Source organism: Pongo abelii, chromosome 8, assembly GCF_028885655.2.
Source record: "Pongo abelii isolate AG06213 chromosome 8, NHGRI_mPonAbe1-v2.0_pri, whole genome shotgun sequence".
In the NCBI taxonomy this organism is placed as follows: domain Eukaryota; kingdom Metazoa; phylum Chordata; class Mammalia; order Primates; family Hominidae; genus Pongo; species Pongo abelii.
Genome location: NC_071993.2, coordinates 68,327,015 through 68,350,391, shown reverse-complemented (window position 1 = coordinate 68,350,391; position 23,377 = coordinate 68,327,015). Strand labels below are relative to the sequence as shown.

Here is a 23,377-nt window from a genome sequence, read left to right as displayed (position 1 = left end):
TATAGCTGCTAATTATGTCGAGGAATTGGTGTGCCAATCGATAGTGATTTATGGTGGGGATGAGAAAGTGCACATTGCTCACATTGATCTGCATGTAAATTCCTTGACATAATAAGAAGTTATTACCGATGACAGTCACTGTCTAACTGCTAATTCATCGGCACATTCTTCCATCAGTGGGAGCTGCAGTGTCTGCATCCTGGGTGTGAGTTTGCCACACCACTTGCCTGTTGTGAGTCAGGCTTGTACATCTGGGACACGAGGAGTGGCTATTGAGTAGGTGAGAGTCGAGGTCTCACTGACCATTTTTCTGTCAAACAGCAGTTCTGTGATTAACCAGTAAGACAGGGGTGGGTGGTGTGTCTTGCTTTTTTAAATTTTTCCTTAAAGCAAGAAATATCCTACAGGAGTTTGATTCTGGTTTAAAAAAAAATCATAACATTTTTTAAAGGATAACATCTATTAAAGTTCATTTCTTAACATAATTTCCCCAAAAGCCTCAGACAGCAAATTATCATCAGTTCATTAAAATACAATCGCTTTAATTTTACCCTTTTCTTTCTCTTATGTCTTAAAAATTGTACATTAAAAAAAACTAGTTTTTTTTTTGCTTCTTAAATCTCATATGCATTTGTTTGCTTCTGCATTTCTGTGGCCCCAGAGCTTTTTGAAAAATTGTATCTTTAAGCTTGTATCTCTTTGTTCTTCCTTTTCCTCTTTCCTTTCTGACAAGGCCTCATAAACTCATCCCTTATAGCTGTACCTCCCTCCCCCTCCCTTTAATAATCCCTGCTAACTGACCTGAAAAGTCTTTAGCTATTCCCATTCAGAGTCCAGGTAGGAGGTGGTGTGTCTCTTCTTCACTTGCTTTTGTGGGCAAAGTCTCTGTGTCTTAGCCTGTAATATTACATTACCCATAACTAGCAGTTTCTTGTTTAAAACATTCTGTCATATTCTTCCGTGGCCTGATTTTTTTTCCTCTTCAGAGTCTGCTGCATCAGGAGGTTATTCTTTAAACTGAAAGCAGCTGAAGTATGGTTGCTGTGTCTCATCCACCCCCTATACCTTTTCTCTACTCTTACTGGAAAGGGCCATTACTTTTTGCAGGAGAACCCTTGAGAAGTTGGTGGAATAATGGATGTATATGTTGAAAAGTGAGTCATTGGCTCCAGGTTTATTCCAGGTATATGGTACCTGCTGTACCTTAAGAAGTGAAAACAGTTACAAAAAGATAAGATTAAAAAAATAAAAAAAAAAACAAAAAAGATAAGAGTGTTTAGTACAGGTAGTATAATAGTAGGGTAAATAATAACAATAACAATGATAATTTTAATTTCAGACTGCCCATTATTGGTTTATCAGTTAGGTTCAGCTAAGTTATGCTGCAATAACAACCCCCAAATCTCAAAGGAACAAAATAGCACAGATGTATTTCTTGCTTATGCTTTGTGTACATTGTGGGTTGGCAGAGGGACTCTGATTGTTTTAGTCACATAGGGGCTAAAGACGGCAGAGCAGTCAACATCTTGGGCATTGCTGGACACTGAGCCAAAGGGAAAGAAAGCTCTGAAGGGTCTTGCATTGGCAATTAAATGTGCCACAGCTCGTGGGCAGAACTAATCACAAGACCCCATTCTACCTTGTCGTTCAAAAAGGGGAGAACTGGAAAGATTTGGCAAACAGCTTTAATAACTATTGATGGGTTATTCACAAAAGATACTTATTAAAAACCTTCTCTGAACATAAAAATAGTGTTATTAGCTTTAGCAGTACATGATTGGTGATGACTGAAGAGTATAATAATTGAGTAGAATAATTGAGCAGAAAAGCTGTAAGACGATGAGCCAGTTCAACCCTCTCACTTTTACAGATGAGGAAATAAAGATCCAGAAAGGGGAAATAACTTCTCAAGTTCATAGCATTGGAGAGGAGCATGATGGAGATGCAATCTGGTTTCCTTGACTTGAATTCAATGTGATTTCCTCCTTCTGCCTCTCCTGTGTAATCTTGGAAGCCCCAACTTCCTTGTGTGTATTGCTATGAAACCTGTGAGTGCTGGCAATGCGAGGCCTAACTGCCCCTCCACTGACTTCAGTCCTTCGTTGGCAGGTCTCAGTTTGTCCAGGTACTCTATGTCCATTTTTAGTTCCTTATCTTCTCTTTTCTAGACTCCTCTCCTTGGCCATCATAATATCGTCATTTTCCTGCAGATTCACTTGATTCTTATTTCCAATACTAGAATCTGAATGTTTGCATTGAATTGTACAAGTATGACACAGGGTACATGTGGTGGCCATGAGGCAGTGAGGAGATGTTCAGCAGAGTCACCTCAAGGAGGTGAGATCAGTAGGAACTCCACCAAATTGTTTATTGATTTATTTGTCCATAATATATACCTGGCCCCCTTTAAGAGTGTGAGGGATATAGTGATTTGGTCTAGAGAATGATTTGACTTTCTAATTTGTCTGTTTCAGTAGAGTTAGAAGACACTGTTAATTGACATTTCTACTGGTTTATTTTACCTTTTTTTTTTTTTTAAAGTAGTTCAAGTTTCTCCTTCAGACATTAGGGGAGAGTGAATAGGCTCCAGGTTTTTAGACAGAGACAGAAAACCTTATAATACTTGTTGTTAGCAGCTAAGGGGTTGTACTTTCCAAACAATGTTCACTTTAGACCAGGGTAGACCTTCTTGTTAGAGGAGCATTCGTTTTTTTTTTTTTTTCTTGAGGTCAGAATTATGGACATAAGTATTTTTCAGCAGGGCATGTGTTATAACCCAGGATTTTGGCATTTGATTCTTAAGTCACTAATGTCTATGGGAGACCAGGTGGAGGGCCGTATGCCTTCGTGGCATCAGAAAGAGATTTTATTACCCATTTTAAGGACCTTATCAGCTCTATGACTTATCAGCTCTAATGGATACTCATGCTCCATTAGAAATTAAAAAACAAAAGCTTAAGAAAAGCTAACTTCATTAAATTATATGCTAGAAACATGTGGCCAACTCGTTCTCTCTCTCTGTATTATGTGCATATAAGAGTGTGTGTGTGTGTGTGTGTGCGTGCGTGTGTGTGTCTCATTTGCTCTCTAGAACTGGCTTTTGAAGTAGGTATCATTGCATGGCTAACACCTGAGTGCTTGCTTTTGCTCACATGTTGGTTGCCATCCTAAGTGCTTTATTTAAATTAATACACTTCATCCTAACAGTCGCCCTCTGGAGTAGATACTCTTATTATCCCCCTTTTAAAAATGGGAAAACTAAGTTATGGAATATAATTTGCATAAAGTCACATAGCTGGGAAATGATGGAACCAAGGTTCAAATCCAGGCAGTCTGGCCTCAGAGCTGGCAGGTGAACCCTTCCACGGGGCTTCCTTCCTCCCTGTTCCTACCCCATTAGTGAGGGAGGAGATACAGAGCAGTGCAGTGTGATCTAGACATGGAATCAGATTTGGATTCCAACCCCAGCCCTGACCCCTACTCTCTGTGCTACTTTAGGCAACTCCCTTAGCATCTCTCGGCTTCATTTCCCCCATCAGCAAAGTAAGAACACTGGCCCTTACCTCAGAGGCCATAGTCCTTACAGTGAGGAACTTGTACCCAGGGAATATCTCATTAGAACCACAGCTGTGCTGAAAGACAGTGTTAATTTTTATAATCTACAGATGAGCAGGGAATAAGCTGGAACAGTATTTAATAGTCAGACTGAACTGGTGCCCTCACTTGGTGCAGGTGTCTAGCACATAAACAGGTGGCACATGGGCAGGGGTGGTTCCGGAGGCCACCTGGGAACTCTGAACAGTGGTCCGTAGTGACACCTTCACCTCTTTTTTTTTTTTTTTTGTCTTCAACAGTGGTCCATAGTGACACCTTCACCTCTTTTTGTTTTCAGCGTTTGTAAATTTTATTACAGTTTCTGGCTATAAGATGTCAGTAATAGGTTTAATTTTATTTTTAAAAAACCCTCAAAAAGCAGAACCTTTATGATGGTTATGAGTTGGGGATTGAATAGAAAAATCTTTGGTTCCAACAGAGTTTCCTCAATTATGTCATGAAAAAGAATTTGCATTTTTGTTGTTGTTACAAATATGAGTTCTCAGTTTTTCTTTTACAAAAATTCAAACTTTCTGGGCCGGGCATGGTGGCTCATGCTTGTAATCCCAGCCCTTTGGGAGGCTGAGGCAGGTGGATCACCTGAGGTCAGGAGTTCAAGACCAGCCTGGCCAACATAGTGAAACTCCATCTCTACTAAAAATGCAAAAAATAGTCAGGTGTGGTGGTGGGTGCCTGTAGTCCCAGCTACTCGGGAGGTGGAGGCAGGAGAATCACTTGAACCTGAGAGGCAGAGGTTGCAATGAGCCAATAATTTCACACCATTGTACTCCAGCCTAGGCGACAGAGTGAGATTTGGTCTCAAAAAAAAAAAAAAAAAAAAATCGAACTTTCTGAATTTGTTCATCCCTAATGCCTAACAGTACTAGAAGTCCTCACAGATATGTTTGGCCAAAAATACATTTGAAAATAATGCCTTCTGAAGGAAAATCCTGCTATGGAGAGAACATTTTGAAAACAGATGTTTGGAAAGGTTTTCATCATCATGTGAGCTCAATGCTGAAAACTATCTGGGTGTGTTATCTATAAAAACACTTATCTCTACTTACTTTAAATTTGGAAAATGAATTTTCTAGCCATTAAAAAAAGTCTGCCCAAAGAGGAGTTTTAGTGGGCTTTGAATTTATTTGTTAAAAATATAAAATTGCCATACATTTTGGTTAATTGACATCAAGGAATGTGGAAACTTACCCATTGAATTTAAACAATAATCTGAGTGTGACTGGTTAATGAGGCTGAAAAAGAGTATCATGATTTAATACACTCATCTACTGATTGGTTTTTTCCATATGTACTGTGGTACTGAATTATGGACCCCCAAAGGCATGTTGTCCCAATCCCTGGAGCCTGTGAAGGTTACCTTGTATGGAAAAAGGGTCTTTGCAGATGTGATTAGGTTAAAGATTTTGAGATGGGGGATTATCTTGGATTATTCTGGTGGGACCCAGATACAGTCCCAGGGTCCTCCTAATGGTGAGGCAGAGGGAAATTTGGTACAGACAGAAGAGGAAAAGGCATTTGTGGCCATGGAGGCGGAGATTGGAGTGAGTCTACCACAAGCCAAGAGATGCTGGCAACCACTAGATGCTGGAAGAAGAAGGAATAGGTTCTCTCCTACAACCTCTGGAGGGAGTGTGGCCCTGCTGTCACCTTGGTTTCAGCCCCATGATACTAATTTCAGGCTCTGGCCTTCAGAACTGAATCAGAGAATAAATTTCTGGTTTTTTAAAATGCCACCAAGTTTGGGATAATTTGTTTCAGCAGCCATATGAAACAAATACATATACCTAAGTGACTTTTTGAGCTATGATTCATTTATTAAAGTCAAGTTTTAAACTGAAATTAGAATTAAACCTTTGTGTGAGTTTTTTTTTTTTTACCAAATATTAAACCAATGTTTTAAAAAATAATGAAGCATCATTATATGACATCTAATAAAAAAATATATTATATAAAGCAGTATATATATTATTTGGTGAGTGCAAAGAATTTTAGCATCATTAATAAATATAATTGCCTATAAAATCTTTATTTCCTTTCTCATTCTTTTTTCTTTGAGAGGGAGTCTCGCTCTGTCGCCTAGGCTGGAGTGCAGTGGCGCGATCTTGGCTCACTGCAAGCTCCACCTCCTGGGTTCACGCCGTTTTCCTGCCTCAGCCTTCCTTTCTCATTCTTAAAATGTGTATGTTGTGTATATTTTATGTATACATTGGTACAATGGTGTATACAATTTATAAATAACATCATGTTGGGATACATGAGTGAGCAAGTTTGGAGAGCTTTCTCTAAGAGATTATTACCAAGATGAGAGGTAAATGTGAAAACTCCTGGAACATGGAAGGCATCCAATATGTATTTGCTGGATGGATGGATGGGTGGGTGGGTGAATGGATGGATGGATGGATAATGAAAAAAACAGGGTCCTAGGTTAAGCAGCAGGCCCAGGGAAGCATGGCTGATAGTAGCGCTTAACTGTGGGCCCAGGTGTGTTCGATTCCAAAGCATGTGATCATTCCACTTTGCAGTCATTAAATGAAGAACTATGCAAATCGTCTGTTTCACAATTTACTGAAGAGTACCAAGTGAGACTTAATGGCAAACTTGTTGGACTAACTCATCTCCTCAGCATTGGAGTGGGGTGGGGAACAGAAAGTGCGATAGAGAACTCCTGCATTGAGTGTGACTGTGCTGGCCTTGGATGTCAGGTAGCAAGTGGCATTGGGAAGGGGAGTCCAAGGCCTTTGTGGTGGGCTGTACTGTGGGACTGTGCTCAGCTTTCTTGTGGCAGGCAGCTTTAGGCTTTTGCCTGAACGCGAGAGGCTGTGAGAATCTGCCAACCATACAACAACAGAATATTTGTGAGCAACAACTCCTCTTCCCCATAGGGAGTATTGGAATAGAAATAAAATTCATACACTAACTAGTTTTGGACAATCAAGTTGCCCACACCTATGATCCTGGGGAACAGGGAGATGTTCAGATAAATTAAATTTCAACAACCCTCCAGCCTGATTTTAGCCAATAGCTTCACTCTTCTTTCTGATCCAAGACACAAAAGCAGCTTTCACTCCAAGTGTTAGCAATAAACTACCTGGATTTGGAAGCTCTCTCTCTTTTTGATGGATCTAATAATGCACTCATCTTTTGACAGATCTAATAATGACAGGAAAATAGCCAGTGGGTCGGTGGGTGCTGAAGGGAGGTAATAAGAGTTTCTGAGCAGTGACAATCTTTAGCCAAACAGCACCTGTAAACAGGGGAGCAGACCCCACTAGCTGAATCATGAGCTGAGTCAGCTCAGTCTTTAAAACGCAAGAACAAAGGCCAGTTTCTGGAAATCTTCTTGTGCAGTGGTGATGATGGAGTAGTGGGTTCTGTTTCATTGCTCTGGCCACTCTAATAGCCTCGTAGGAGGAGAATTCCCTCAATAACCTTTGTCTGTTTCCGATCCATTTTCTATACCGTCATGTCACTCCCAGGCTACAACCTCCCAACAATCTCCCTTAGATTCTAATCGCTTCCCATTATTTGCAGTATTTTATCTTTCTCCTCCCTCCTAATGCTTCAGCCGAATCCCATGTTTCTCTGATTTTTCTCTGCAGAAGGCTCTTACTACTGGGCCCTTGCACATGCCATTCCCACTGTTTGCACCTCCCACCTCCTCAATCTTCACCTAGCTAACACCTTTGCATTTTTCAAGTCTCAGTTTAAACGTGACTTCTTCCAGAAGGCACTCCCTGCACCCTGTTGACTAGTTTGGCTTTCCTTGCGATGTGCTCCCAGAGCATCTTGAAAGTCTACTCTCGTCACAGTCATTTAACTTGTAATTATATATTCAGTGTCTGTTGGCCCTGCAGACCATCATCTCTCAGAGGTCACTGCACATTACCTGGGCACATGATAAGTGCTCAGTCAATATTTGCCAACTGGATAGATGAAGCTTTTCAAGAGAGAAGGTACTGTGTGATTTGTACCCCTACAACTTAGCATAGTAGCTGGCACCTAATACATGTTGATTGAAGTGAGCTCATCAGAGAGGCTGTGGCCCAAGACTTTAGGGGCCCACTGAAGACCTAGATGCGGGTATTGGGTCTCATTTCTTTACTCTGTCATCCCCTTTACCCTATTCAGTGAAGCCCCGGTCTGAGTACCAAGGCCAGCTGTGGAAGGGTGGTGGTGTTCATGGGATAGATGATACATCAGTTGGCCTTTGGAAACAGAAAAAAACCCCACAAATATTCAGATTCATTAATGACATATTTCTAGAAATAACAAATAGATTATTTTTATTGCCATATTTTTGAAATGTAAAAACAAATAAAAGGTGTAAGAGTTACAGGCAATTACAGTGGCAACCTTTGCATTCGGTTTGCAGCCTTAGGCTTCTTAAGAGATTCCTTATGAGTCGTGGTATAGTTTTCATGTGTGTGTCTCATTTTGGACCTGGGAGTGAGAAGAATAATTTTGAGGTGATGAAAATAAATACTCAACTGACTAGTAAGCACAGAAATGGGTCTCAGGACTACAGATATCAGCCCCAACATCTGAAATGTAAATATCTCCTGAAATTCCCATTTAAGAGCAGATTTCACCTGCAAGTAGACTGTTATATCTTCCTGAAAAATATATACACCCTAGTGAGGGAATAAACACATCATTACACTTTCATGACAGATAAGCTTGGCTCTGTTCGGGTATAAACTCATTTTTCTTGGGTTGACCTTTAAATAGTATTGTGTTATTGTATGGGATTTAAATCAATAATTTTGTCAAAGCAAAATATACTGCAGGCTTTTTTTCTTTATCATTTAAACAGTTCTGTAAACTCTCAAGGAGTAATGGATTTCAACACGCTTTTCCCAGGAAGGGAAGAAAGGAGAAGGGGTGGGACTGGGGGAGACAAGCGTCATATAAAAACTCACTTAGCAGCAATGAGGCAGAAACCAGGGATAACTGCAGATCTGCTGATCTGAGAGAGTTTCGTTTTCTCTTTCAGGCAGCAGAGATAGAGGTGCCAGTGTGGGCTGTAATTAGTGGTGTAATACCTTTTCTGCATTCCTGTTGTAAAGCAACAAAGTGTCCCAGGTGTGAGGAGGTTAAAATGAGAAGTACCCAGTAGTTATGAAGCAGCAATAATGAGTTTCCTTCTACTTACCATGGATTTGTGTGATATACAGCTTGCAATTAAGCATGGCTTGGTGATTCAGTGATTAATGTATATACAGCTCCTAAAGGAGGGAAGCCGCCCTCCCGTCACATCCTTCATGATGTTTACAGCTGGGTACCTATTAACAGGAAGATGGAAAGGGCCATTTACAATTCAGTAACCTTTATGACAGTGAACTCTTTAATCAGCATTTTATTTCCTTTGTAACACTTTAGTCATCTACAAATGTCAGAATAAAATAGGGCCATGAAATATTTAGGATCGGCATGTGGAAATTGACTTCCCTTGATTTAAGCTGCTGTGTCTTTTCATTTTGTTGTTTTGGGAGCTTTTACTTTTATTGAAAGACAATTTATAACTAAATGCTCCCAACAGTGACTGGCATTAGGGTAGGAGGAATTTCAGAGAGCCAAGTTCTGGTTCTATAAAATGTGTTGATACTTGCTATATTGGGTAATAAGTTATTAAAATAAAAACATTAGCAAAGGGTTTGCATTTCAGAGCAGTATTTAGTAGAGGTACAGCAGACTCTGCAGAGTTTATGACAAAATACTCTGACATATTTTAGAAAGGTAATTAAGTATGAAGTACATCCATAATAATTTAAGTCAGTTATAGTGTATACCTGAAATATGCATTATTGTCTCACACTATTTTCTTAGTGAGATTCTGGGACTTTTTCAGTTCAACAATAACCCACCTTTCAGCTTTCTTGTATTGTTGCAAATGTACATCATATGTATTAGCAGAATTGTCATGTTTATATTTTTTAAAAGTCCTTTATGTAGTGATCATATTATTGTATGAAATGATTGCATTATTATTTTGTACTTATACCTTTTGTTAATCCATTTTAAGCCAGTGAACCCAAACATATCTCAAGTGATGAGTTTTAAAAGTTAATCTTGGAAATGGCATGCTTTAAGAATTTATCATGGTGCAGGACCATTCTCCACCTCCCCACTCATCAAAAAATGTTCCTGGTGACTATTTGTTGGCCTTGAGGTGACCCTCAGTTTAGGAAGCTAGTTCTTTTTCAGGGTTAGTGATAGAGTCTTGGTCTCATATTGGCCATATGGGATCATCTTTCACACTTTTCTACGAGGTATTGGGAAGGTGTTACCTTTTCTTTTCTACTGCATGGAAACCAGTAGCTGGAGCCAGCCTGGTGCAGTGGAAAGACCAATAGCCCAAGCCAGGTGGGTCCAGGTCAGCCCTGCTGTGAATTGTGTCATGGGCAAGTTTCTTACCTTTCTGCACTTCTGTTTTCCCATCTGTAAACTGAACTGGTTTATTGGGTTAGATTGCCTCTAAGGGAACAGTGAGAGAGGAGAGGGAAAGGGGAATACACAGAGAATAAATTAAGACCTTAAATTCAAACTGCCACAAGTAGAGGGTTTCTGTAACTAAACAGTGTGAATATGAGTCTTAAAGAGAATGTCTTTGCCTAGATGATGGAAGGTGAACTATTGGGGGCTGGGAGTGGGATGGGGAAACTGTGATTGGCTTATGAATTTGTTGTTGTTATTGCTAAAGAGTTAAAGTATCTATTGAAGCATTTAGCATGGAACAAGACACACTGTGTTATTTTCTCTTTTCCTTGCGTTCATAAAAGCTCAAGGCCCCCAGATATCTTCTGGTAACAAAACCCCAGTCTTCAAAGTATCAGCAATGGTGTTGAGCTGAGATGTTTATCAAGAAAGTTGAGTTACTAATTTTGTTTGAGGGTTTCCCCCACTAAATTCAGAGAATAAGAGGGGAGGGAGACCCGAAGATGGGAAGTCTAACTCTGGGCAGTTGGGTGAGGAAAGGGCTCAGAGCTTAGGGTAATTACAGGAGAAGCCTTTCTCCAATTTTAAAATCTCATCTCCAGCTGTCCTCAATGGCTCGCTTTTGAAATGGGTCTTTGGAACATTAAATGGGTGGAAGCAGGCAGGACCTTATAAAGTGGACAGCAGAGGCTCTGAACCCTCAGACTGGAGAAAGGAGAAACTGGAGTTTTCTCATTAGTAGTGGGAGAGTTACCTAGAAATTTTGGAGGAGGGGTCGAATGATGGCAGAGTCAAGGCTAGAGCCGTGCATGAGGGATGATGATGAGTAGGTGGTGACGTGTGGGAGAATGACTGGAAAAGGACGATGCGGAGTGCAGGAGAGCAACATTTCAAAATGGCTCTTATTCCATCCTTTCCCCCCATCTCACAAAGCGTCCCTGCAGTGCTGTCTTGAAAGCCAAGAAGCAGTGGGAGCCTGGGAAACCCTGGTGGCTACAGGTTTTGCTCCCAGTTTTCTATTTTTTAATTCATTTAGCTTCTTTACTTTTGCATTTTTAAAAATCATTTTTTAAATTACAAAAGCTCTGTGAAATGTAACCACAGAAAGTTTGAGAGAGAAATGAAAGAATAACAACAGTGGTCTTTAATCTTGCCGCATTATCACAACTTTTATTATTTGTGTCTATTCCTTTTTCTGGAGGCATAATGCTGTATAGGTAAAATGACAGCCAAGTGTCAATTTCGTGTACTTTTTCACCTGACAGGAGATCATATACTTTTTGCCATGTTGCTTCACTGTCTTTATTATCATTTTTGAAGACTGCATACTATTCTATCAAACAAGGATTCCATTCTTTTTAAAAATAATTTTAAACATATTTTAAAACCCCACTATAGACTATATAGTTTTCTCACATATTTTTTGCCATTTTAGCAGTATAATGTATGTCTTCGTGTGTCTTAATGTATGTCTTAATGTATATTGCATATACATTTTCCATATTTTGTATTATTTCCTTAGGAATATAATCCCAGGTATAGAAATATTGGGCTGATGAGACACCATTGTTTTGCATTACTTGTGTAGTTCACAAGATTTTAAAAGTCTGGCCGGGCGCGATGGCTCACGCCTGTAATCCCAGCACTTTGGGAGGCCGAGGTGGGCAGATCACGGGGTCAGGAGATCGAGACCATCCTGGCTAACACGGTGAAACCCCGTCTCTCCTAAAAATACAAAAAATTAGCTGGGCGTAGTGGTGGGCGCCTGTAGTCCCAGATACTTGGGAGGCTGAGGCAGGAGAATGGCGTGAACCCGGGAGGCGGAGTTTGCAGTGAGCTGAGATCGCGCCACTGCACTCCAGCCTGGGCGACAGAGAGAGACTCCGTCTCAAAAAATTAAAAAAAAAAAAAGTCTTATATAAGTTTCTCCCAAGTTTTGGGCTGTGTAGTTACTCCAGGGTCAAATGATTTTCATAAGAAGCTTGTATTCCTATAGAGAATTTTGGACATTTGAGGCCTTATGAGGATCAAAAGTCATGTGGATGATACTATTCACTTAAAATTCTGCTTTAGTAGGTAATAGAATTCAGGAAAAAGCAAACTGGATGTGTTGAGCAATGAATAGAATGAGGATTGGCATCTGCTGAGCTTGCAGAGTATGTTAGGGATCATCAAGCATGCAACCTCATTTAAATCATGAGACAATCCTATACGTTGGGAATTATTGGTACCATTTTTTTTTTTTCAGATGAGGAAACTGAAACTCAGTGAGTTTAAGTGACCTACCTGAGGCCATCCAGCTTTTACGGAGTCAGAATTTGAACTCAGGTCCACCCTGCCATGCACCCTTTGTCTAAAGACACGTAGATAGATGAAGTGGTGGTGGGGACCTCAGTATACTCTTGGATAAGCATTAGATGGTGGCCATTTCCCCTTTGTAATATTAGAAACTCTTATTCTGACCACTGGGACTTAGGCTTTTGTAGTGATTGTTGTTCCCTTCTGCATACCCCTCTTTATGCAATTCTCTCAAGTCACAATACATAGTTTTGCTTTAGTGCCTTGGGGCTTTGGAGATTTGCAGTAGGCTGGCTGAAAGGCAGTAGGCAGGATGTTTAGGGCATATTAGGATGGTGTATTTGTGTGTGTATACCTCTGGAGGAGCTGGCATCCAGACCGCTTTGGCCCTATCAGATTTTACTATCTCCCTCTGTGTTTTCCAAGAGGCAGTGGAGGAACTAAGATGTGTCAGATGGGGAGAAAAGAGAATGGCCTTGCTTTTGGAAAGCCAATTTGGGAACCACTGTTAAGTGTGGGGCCCACAGAAACTGAAGGCTGCTCTGAAAGAACCATCCAGGGCCCTTGCAGAAACCCTCCACCTGACCAGCAAGGATCAATGAAAAGGGTAATGCTCAAGGTTAAGGGACCAATCCAAGGTCATAACACCCATGGATGCCAGGCAGATTTAGAAGCGAGGGTCCCCATCATCCCCACAGGGAAGAGCCAGTTAGAAAATGCAAATGAAAGCTGGTGACCAAGGATACTGAGCAGGGAATCCCAGGGAGGGCTTTGTGACTCAGCCTTCATCTTGCCTGGGCCTGGTCTGCAGTGTCTTCTCCCATTTGAGGCTGCGAGAGAGCTGGAATTCCCACATGGGGAGGATGGTTTTCTACCACTGACTTGGGTCTTAAATAAAATGGAAAGGCGGACAGGGCTGTAAGAGGTTTGGAGGCTGGTGGTCGTGTTGTTTGGGTCCTTGTGTCTCTATGGCCCTGCCCCTTTCCTGCCAGTACTGTGTTTAAACCTCAGCCTGGTATTTTTCCCTGTTAGAGGTGGGGACAAGGACTGGGGCTTTTTTGCCTCCCCCTGATGATTAGGACATATTAACCCACATTCATTCGGCCACTTTGCTGCCTCTCGGTCAGGATTATTTAAATGTTTATCCTTCCTTACTTCTTGACCTTTCTTGTTCAGTCCTAGTTCCTGGGTCCTGCTTGTTTTGTGTTTCATGAGCTTAGCAAACCGTGGCCTCCAATTCCCTAGTTCTAGTGTTTTCACTTAAGATGAGGAGTGATGAGCCAAAGGTTTCAGGCTCAATCCTTGAGCAAAGGGCCGCTCTGACAGGGATTATTATTTATTTGTCATCTTGGATGTAATAAGCTGTAGGTACAGCTTCGAGAGCCCTTGATTTATTGCGCTGTCTGCTGCCACTAGCAGGGCGTCTGCTCCACCACGCAGGATGAATACCACACTGTCAGCTTCGTCGATCTGTCTCCGCCACTGCTCTCTCTCTCATAACACATTCCCATTTCATGCCAGAATACATAAACAATCTTTCATTATTTTGATGCCTTTTTCATATTTGTTCTTTACAGAACATAAAGTTTGAATTTATGGGTTTCCTTTACATTATTTCAACACACTCCACCATTTTCCGGGTTTGTGGTTTAACTCTCAGAAATTGGCTGCCAGGTGATTTAGTTATTTTGGCTTTCTAGTTTTATAGTTATTTAATATCGCAATGCCAGATACTGAGAAAATGGAGTGCATGGGAGGTGTGGGATTTGCAGTTTAGGCTCTTGTCATCAAGGTGATGTGATCCCTGGGGTGAGGCATGGGGTTAGCAACAAGGCATGGGAGATAGGAAATCATTGGCTCAATTAAAAAAAAATCCCACCTCAAAAATGTTATTTAGATGATCAGTCACCCAGGGCCTTGATGGAGCTTGAAAGGAAAAAAGGAATATCCTGCAACTTTGGAATGAGCAAGGGTTTCTAAATTAGTGGTCAAAACACCCCACCCAGTTTTGTCTGCTTTTCCCATAGCAGCAGCTCTCAGCATTCTTTATTTTCACCTGCTCTGTGTTTGCGAGGCTTGACCATATGGCCTCATTTTGAAGAATTTTTGTGCTTTTGCTTTTGTTTTTCCTAACTGGTAAAAGAACTTGTGTTTGAAGGCATTTGCATAGGAATAGGAAGTTGCTGCCTCTTTTTTCCTGGCAGAAGGACAGGCTTGGGAAATGGATTCCATACCTGCTTATTTCTTCACTTATTTGCATTGTCCTATTTGCATGGATTACCCTGCCCCACTCTCATCTTCATCTTTTGTCTCAAATTTCATGATCTTACTTATAACTGAACATAACAATTCTATGTTAAGTGTTTTCAAAACTAAGCACCTTAATTTTTTTATTAAAAAAAAAGGTTTTCCCCAGTTATTTTCTGTGAAATTAAATTTTCAGAGAGACAACAGGAAAATAAATTTATAGACTAGATTGGAATGATGATGCTAACACTGGTGATGAGGACTTTACATTTTTGCATGAGGGTACGATGTGTGCACGTGCATGCATGAGTGTGTGTGTCTGTGTGTGCGTGCATGCATATGTGTGCCTGTGTGTGTGTCTGTGTGTGCATGTGTGTGTGTCTGTGTGTGTGCATGTGTGTGTATGTGTCTGTGTGTGTGCGTGTGTGTGTGTGTGTGTCTTCCTCTGCTTATAGGACATGAGTCCATCCATTGAGGAGCCTCGTGCATTTCATATCTCTTGGTGGTTTCTGACAAATATAAGCCATTGGCAGGTGAGATCATATTCCAGTCAAGGTCAATTAATCGTGCAGAAGTCATGATATTTGGGAAGCCAAGGTCCTTCTCAGTGGCAGCGCTAATGCAGGTTCTGTGGCTGAAATTCCAGCTCCTTTTGGAGAAGGTCTCTTGCTCACATGCTTAATTGTGTGTGTATGTCCTTGCCCTTCCACTCGGCCTTTTAAGAGGAAGGGGCTCAAGGTAAGAGATGCTCTGCAGTTGGAAAGTTCTTTTGAACCCTGTCTCCTCCCTGAAAGGCATTAAGGAATATGGATTTGAGTGCTATAGATGCAAGATAATTTTGCCGCTCCTCACCTCCGTTGGCAGCCTTCATTAGAGAAGTAGGGAATTTGCTTAGCTCATATCACATTGTACAGGCCTGTTGTGGCTGGAAGGGAACCCTAGTTAATTAATATGAGAAATTTGTTTTGTATCTCTGGTAAAAAAGACGGTGCAGGTTGGTGTTGTCAGCAGAAGCTGCTTGTCACTTTGACCTCTTCTGTTAAGTGTTTGATGTGTTTTCTCAGAGTAATCTGTGAATAACATTATAGCCCAGCCAGAAGAGAAACCGAGGGAGCAATAGCAGAATTAATATCTGGGAGCGTTGATAATTATATATCAGAATCTAATTTTTAGCACAGAAAATGTGTTAATGACAGAGAGGAAAACAAAAACCACTAGCTTCTCCCAGCAGGCCCCAAAGTGTCATTTATTATTTCTCAGCTGGATATCTATCAAGTTTATGGGTTAATTTTTCTGTAGACTGTTATTTATGGGTTTTTGTTTGTTTTCAGCCATCATTACTAACAATACGGTTAATAGCAATCATTTGTTATCCAGCACTAGGCGTGATGCTTCAGATGAGAGCACTGAACTGAGAATACTCATTTGGTAGCTGAATAAGGCCCTGACAGGGCCCATTTATAACAAGCTCATTCTATAATGTCCATCCTATTAATAAAATTTTGTTGCTGTCTAATTAGAGATGTCTGATGTGTATAGGAGCACAGCAGAAGAGACTTTTTGCTGCTGCCTTTTCTTCCCCCCTTCCCCTGGTCTCTTCTGTCATAACCAGAGCCCATCTGGGCACGTGGGTTCGAGAAACAAAAGGAATGAAAAGTGAGCTGTGGCTGCAGGTTCTGGGTTAAATGTGTGGCCACGGAGTGGTGTGGAGACTGAAATGCAGGGAGGTCTTGCATGCTCCCAATTCTCCTCTTTTCTTTTTATCCTGTGGGTGAATCTGCCTGGCTTAGTCATTTGTAGTTTGCCTCTCAAATTTGCAGTGATGCAAGGTGTGGCAATGGGACACTGTGATTGATTTCTGAACAGAGACACCAAAACTTAAACATCTGAGTGAATGCTTAGCCCTTCAAAGTCATTGCCTTGAAAGGCAACACATTTATTCCACTATCATTTCTCAAAGCCTTCTGGAAAGTTCTTTTGGTTTGTTTGTGGAGGCGGTCTCACAGTGTTTTATTCAATAAAAAAGTGAATAGTCTCCCGAAATAAGAATTTGGAATGATGTATTAAAACATCAATCTCAATGTTTGGTGGTCGTCCTTTGGATCAAGAGACTGATTCAGTTTAGTCATTTTTAATCCCAGTGGATCTTTCAGGCTTCTTTCTTAAATTAGAAAGAAGCTTTTGGGAGAGGTGATGGGATGGGCCCATCTGTTGGACAAGGAGTTGGAATCCTAATGGCTACTTTTAAATCCTGATGCCTTTACTTAGCAGTGGTGTGGTTTGGGGGCAAGTTCCTGAATTGCTGGGCCTCAGCTTTCTTGGTTGCAAAAAAGCAGGTACTAATCCCTAGAGAACTGTTCAAGGATCAAGTCACATACATGAAAATGCTTTGCAGGTACCTCCCAAATGCTAGTTATAATTATCACTAGTTACAATTCCCTGTTTTTTTGGAACCTGGTATAGAGGAACCTACCCCACTGAGCTCCTTTAAAGCATAGTCATTTTAATCATAGTTGTGTAAATAGTTTTACTAATTTTATTGCTCATATTTTAAAAACATTTTTTTCCATTCCAAGAGTAAAATTTAAAGAAATGTATAGCATTGAAAGTTTTTATCATCCTAATAATAGCTTATTGTGAATAGGGGGTAAGAAAAGAGAAGTTTAAAATTCAGAAAAGAAATATTTTGTGAGTTTGGTGGGTGCTCAAATTATACACCTTTGAATTACAAGCACATACTCAGGCAAAACACTGAAGATTGTTTTAAAATAGTTTTGTTGCTAGGTAACTATTTTTTGCTCTTTAATAAGCTTCCCCCCACCCCGTGAAATGTTTTGCAAATGATCTTTTGAATAAAAATGATCATGTAGTATTTTTCTCCCAGCCTATCTGTTTGATTTTGAAGGTAAAACACACACACACACACACACACACACACACACGTATATATGTTATATATATATACATATATGTATAACTTGAAAAATTTCCATCCTCAGCTGGCGATGAAAGTGCCCTACGGAGTTCAGCTTGCACAGGCCTAGTAGTCTGCTGCTTTGTCCCATAAACTGCACTTGACTACAGCTTATCAACCCTTAATTAGTGCTACATTTTCTCCCTGTGATTTCTATTGATGTGTGGTATGGGAAGCTGGATTGAGCCTCCACCTGACTGGTGTGCAAATTGTTTTAGAAAATTCAGCAAACATCTCACTCCATTATCCCTACCCCATCCCTCCCCGCCCCCCTTGTTTCTCCCTCCGTGCGTCTTTCTCTCTTCCATTCCCCTCGATAGGAAAGGTGAAAAGCAGGACGATAGGAATCAGGTTGAGTATTAGTGTTTTTGCTGGTCTGTGCAATAGAAAACGACAAGTGGCCGTCTGGGCCCTCTGTCAGCAGATCGCGGATCCGGAAGCAGGGAGGTGGCAGTGGGCGGGTGGGGGCGGTGGGGGGGGCGTGGTGTGGGGTCCCTCGTGGCCTCGGGATGGCTGCAATGTGATTGTCAGAGCCGGGATGAAGTCAGCACTGACAAAGTGAGGGGATTGATGGATGGACAAAGCAGGGAACTGGATGTGAGAATGGATGAGGGCAGAGGGGGAATTTAACAGACAAACAGAATGAAAGACAGAGAGGAATTGCCTGCTAAAGTATGCCCGCCCTCAGCTCCCACAGCAATTTACTTACTGCTAACTGAACGCCCAAGGACCGTTTGCATCTTTGCAGATTTTCCTACCAGCCATGGCAGAGGGAAGCTTGCAGATTCCAGCCAGGGTCTGCCAGGCTTTCTTTTTCAGCTTACCCCCGCTCCCAGCCCCCCAACTACATTCACTCACTCATTTAATTCAAACTGAGCGGCTGATTATTTCCAATAAGTTCACACAGGGTTTCTGCAGAATACGGTTCCTTCCCCTGCCATTATTTTAATGTTTCCACTAAATTTACCTTAATCAGTTGTTGTTGCCTTGGTATAGCAAATAATAATATTTACCTGCTCCTTTTGAAAATGATGTTTCTGGAAAGGGATCTATTGTTGCTTTAGGGAGGCATGGGATAGTGATAGTAATGCACACTTCTTTTGTGCAGGAAAAAGTGGCTTTCTACCTTTACCCAGGCTGTGCATATTACCAAGTGACTCAATATTTAATCTGTAACATTTTACTTTAAGGTAGGAGATGTGTTCTAACCCAAACCCCAAATATGTTACATTAGGCAAAGAAAGAATTAATTGGGAGAGAAAGAAAAGGTGGATCTTTAATGTATAGTATCGCATATTTTACAATAGATTTATTATTTACAGAATGGTTATTTCAGAGAATAAGAGTCTGTGGTTGAAAAGCTATGAGAGATTTGTCAATATTAATGCAATCGCCGATTGCACAAAACAACAGAAGATAAATTATTGTAACTGAATGCTGCACTTAAATGTATATTTTATATTTCAGATTTTGTTTCCCTATATGAGTAAAGAATGCAATTTCCTGAGACCAGTTGATTCAAAGGTCTTGAATAAGAATTAGTGTTTTTAAAATTCCAAAATAGAAATCTAAAAATACAAAACAACACAAGAATTGTTTGAAAAATGAAGAGGGAACTTATCCCAGGTTAGTACCATTTAAACTTAAGTGTGGTCATTTCAAAATGAGCCACAAACTTTTTAGTACATTCAAGAAGCCTAGAATCTTATAAAGCTTGAGAGTCTTCTTTTTCTTTGGGAATACAGTGAAGGAAACTTTGTATTTTAGGATTGATGCTGATGGATCTAGTACTTCCTAATCCACTTTCTACCCCAGAATAAGGTTTGTCCCTTTCCTCCTCCCTCCCTGTCTCTCCCTTCTCTCCCACCCTCTCTCTCTCTCCTCTCTCCCCAAATGAATGTCCTGGCAAAAGGAAGAGTCCCTGAATTGTTTTGCTCTGTATCACAACAACATTTTTTTTTTTTTCTTAAAGGTTGCTGGTTTACATGTCCACACACCTGGTTTTGAGGCAGGTATTTTTCTTGTGCCACTTATTTCTCTCCTCCATAAAGTCTCCCTCCAAACAAAGACTTGTTATCTGAGGTAGGAACAGAGTTCTAAGAAATTTCAGCCCTAGAAGGCCCCCAGAATGCATGAACAGCTGCCTTCACAATTAAAGCCAAGGTCTTGGGAGAAGGGCTCTGGACTTGCTAGAAATGATGAATGGGAGTTAAAAAAAGAAATTAATAAGTTATCTATTGCATGGAGCTCCATGAGACATATTTTCAGATATGGCATAGATTATCTATCACTCTGACAATGTTCAAAAGTAGATTTGTCCTCGTGCTCACACCCACGTTCCTTGTGCAGATGAAAGGCTGTGGCAGCCTGGAAGCCATGTTACCCTCCTGTGCACATCCAGCATCATTTGGGGATGATATGAGTTCAGAGCTGGCTAACCGCTTGGATATTATATTGTATATTAATCCTGCTATTGAGTAATTTTTCAAAGGTTGAAAATTTTGACAAGTGGTAGAATTAAGTTTACTAAAGCTGGCTCACACATGGCCCAGAAATAACAGCTCAATGGAACAGATCACATAGATTTCTGGTTCTTTTTGTAGTATGGAAACTTGGGGTATCCCTGTTCCCCAGTTGGTGGCAGCCTCCCAGATTTTCTTTGTCAGTCTCATGCTGTTGGACATTTAGGCTACTTAAATTTTTTTCCTATATAAATGTAACTGTGAGAAACTTTGATCTAATTGGCAATTAATAACAATTTGGTTATTATTTTTTAATTATGAGGGTTAAATTTTCCATCCCTCCTTCCCTTTCTCCCTTTTCTTTTGCTCCCTTCCTCCTTCTTTACCTTCCTCCCTCCTTCCCTCCCTCCCTCCCTCCCTCCCTCCCTCCCTCCCTTCTTTCCTTCCTTCCTTCCTTCCTGGAAATCTTTGAAGAAAGAGTGATAACTCTTCTCACACGTAGAGCCCTGATATGTGGAGACAGGTCAAGGGGAACTGGTTTCTTTTTGCCTTTACTGGGAGTTTTGAAGCTTCCATGATATTCACATCCAGTTTGTCAGCGTATCTCATGACTCACTACACCTGTGTTTCACAGAGGCTGGTCTCCAAGTGCAGGAGCCCGATTCCTCAGTGGTGCTGAGACGGTTAGGGGCTGTGGGTACGTGCGGGCAGCCTACCATTCCCCTTGTGTATTCTCTTACAGTCAATATGGATCTTACTGGTGCATCCCTCCAAATCTCTTGGACTTTTCAGTCTTTAAGTTGGATGGTAATAAACAAAAGAAAGTTTGTTACAGTTTTGTTTTATACCTCTTAATTTATTTCCATCATTTTTCCTTGTTATAAACACAATATGTGTTCACTGTAGAAAGTTTGCAAAGATCAAAAACTTCTGAATAAAAAAAAATCTGTATTCCTACCAGAAGGTCCCACCACTAACATTTTGTTGTAAATCTTAACTGCCTTTTTTAAAAAAAATACATATATACATGACATTTTAGAAAACTAGGATCATTCTATAATCTTACTTTGTAATACGTACTTGCACATATCAATATGTATTTTGAGCATATTCTCATGTCATTAATAATTCTTCTGAAACATGGTATTTAATAGAGACGCACAGTATTTAGCCAAGTATTCTTTGCCAGTCTTAAATTTTTGGGCATTTAGCCTATTTAATTTTTTTTTACCTATATAAATATAACTGTGAGGAACTTTGATCTAATTGGTAATTCATAATATTTTATTGTAGTTTTTTAAATGAATGAGAGTTATCTGTCTCTCCTTCCTTCCCTTTTTCCCTTTCTCTTCCCTCCGTTTTCCCTTCCTCTTCCCTCCCTTTTCCCTCCCGCCCTCCCTCCTCTTTCCTCCCTTCTTGAATTATAAGCACTTGATTTATCATGGTTTTGGAAGACCAATGTCTGCTCCATATGAGTAGTTTAGAGAATGTAAATTGTTCATTAAATCATTACAGTCTTTCAATATTGTTAATAACATCAGTATCACAATCATCTACTTTAGAATCATGAATGTTAGAATCTATCAGTGCTAGAAGAGGCATGCTGGAAGATGCAGCCTTCCAGTGGTGAAGGAGCCTCAGGACCCACTGTCAGGGCTAAGCACCTGCTACAACCAGAGCAGCTCCACTTTTAGGGTTGCACATGAATTTCCTTTCTTCTTTTCTTTTGAAGTAAGCTCTACTGCTACACAGTTGATCTAGTCTACCTCCATTCCTCCCATAGATGAGGATACTAAAGCTTAGAAATGTTAAGTGACTGACATCTTTTGCAATTCTGTGTCCCCTGAGGAGAGATTTTGAACTGAGAGTGGCACTTAGGTCCTTGGTGATATCATGAGCTGGTGAATTAACCTTGGAAATCTTTGGACTTCTTGTGTTGCTATATAATAAACCCTCATTGTTTATGCCACCCTTCGTTGGGTATTCTGTTACTCGCAATCTGAAGCATCCTAAAGGGTAGAAAAATCTCAGAACAATGCTTTTTGTCCAATGCATTTGAATTAAGATCTGCTCAAATGTTTCTTTGCCTGCAAGACTCTCTTCAACACTCTGTGTTCCATAAGACAAAGGGGGAACTGCAACTCTGACATTGATTAAAAGTGTTGCATACCTTTAGGTTCAAGCTAGAGGGTGGCCTCAGCTTCCATTCTGTGCATAGGAAAGGAGACCATGGGGGTTCGATGGTGCCACTTGGGAGGGCCCTCCTCCCTGCCTCCTTCTCATGTGTCTCTTTTGCTCAGGTCCATCTTCATAAATGGTAATTTCAGGAGCCCATTTACTCCACATAAAAGGTGAGTGACTCCGTTTATAATAAATCTCAGTGTGGTGTGCAAGCTATCATTCCCTTCATTTGACCTTGGTGGAACAGGCTGATGGGGCAGTGAAAAGTATGATATGAAAAATGAGGGAGCAGAGCAAAGTGAGCAGTGAATCAGTCTTGTGTGTGATTAGCTGTGAAAAATCTCACCAACATGACTCAGAGTCACTTTTTCTTTTCTCTCTTTTCCCATCCCCTTTCTCTCTCCGCATAATATCTCACCAGCCACCCCTCAAATGAGCTTTCCTGCATGTGACTGCCATGTCCCCACCAGTAGCCCTCAGATCCTTACAGGGCTTCCTGGATTGTGAGGTCTGGGCTAAGGGAAATTAGGCTCAGAGGAGGGAAGTATTTTGGGGCAGGGGGTTGGAAGAGGGCTAGCAGAGCTCAGCTGAAGCCTTGGGGAGTCCCCCCCAGGAGCACGTTAAGAAGATGCGAGTGTGACAGAATGACTTCAGCAGGCATCGTAAATCTGCAGTCATACCTGAGGACTCAGTGACTCGTGGTTGAGGTCTCCATCAGCTCCATTTGCAGAGTCAAGCCCTATAAAAACAGGGCGATGGGATGGTAAATCAGGCTTCCTGGGGAATCGTGGGATCCTGCCACAGAAGGCTTGAGCACATAAAATGGAAGCTTGCCTTTAATGGCACGGCCCTTATTGCCACGCTGCAGAGGCCACCTTGGTGGCACAGTGAGGAGCTTTGGGAGGAGAATTTCCTGCTGCAGCTGGTCTCTTCTGGGAATGCTGTCCTTCGATGTCCTCTTGGTGTGACATCTGTGGGCCAAGAGGCAAGGAGGGTGATGAGTGGCTGTAGATGCTCCATGTGGTTAACCTCACCAGATGACTTCAGCTACCTCATTAATGTCCCTGCACAAGTTGCAGTTGCTGCCTTCCTCCACTTTAAAACAGAGCACATGTGTTCATCTTCAGAACCAGCAGAGGGTAGAGTGTTCATGGAAATTGGGCCC

At 41.0% G+C, this 23,377-nt stretch overlaps 1 protein-coding gene across 1 annotated transcript in view; it reads left to right on the top strand.

The window, feature by feature from the left end:
• Positions 1–23,377, top strand: part of LRMDA (leucine rich melanocyte differentiation associated) — a 1,127,800-nt gene that overhangs the window by 256,097 nt on the left and 848,326 nt on the right. The window lies entirely within an intron of this gene.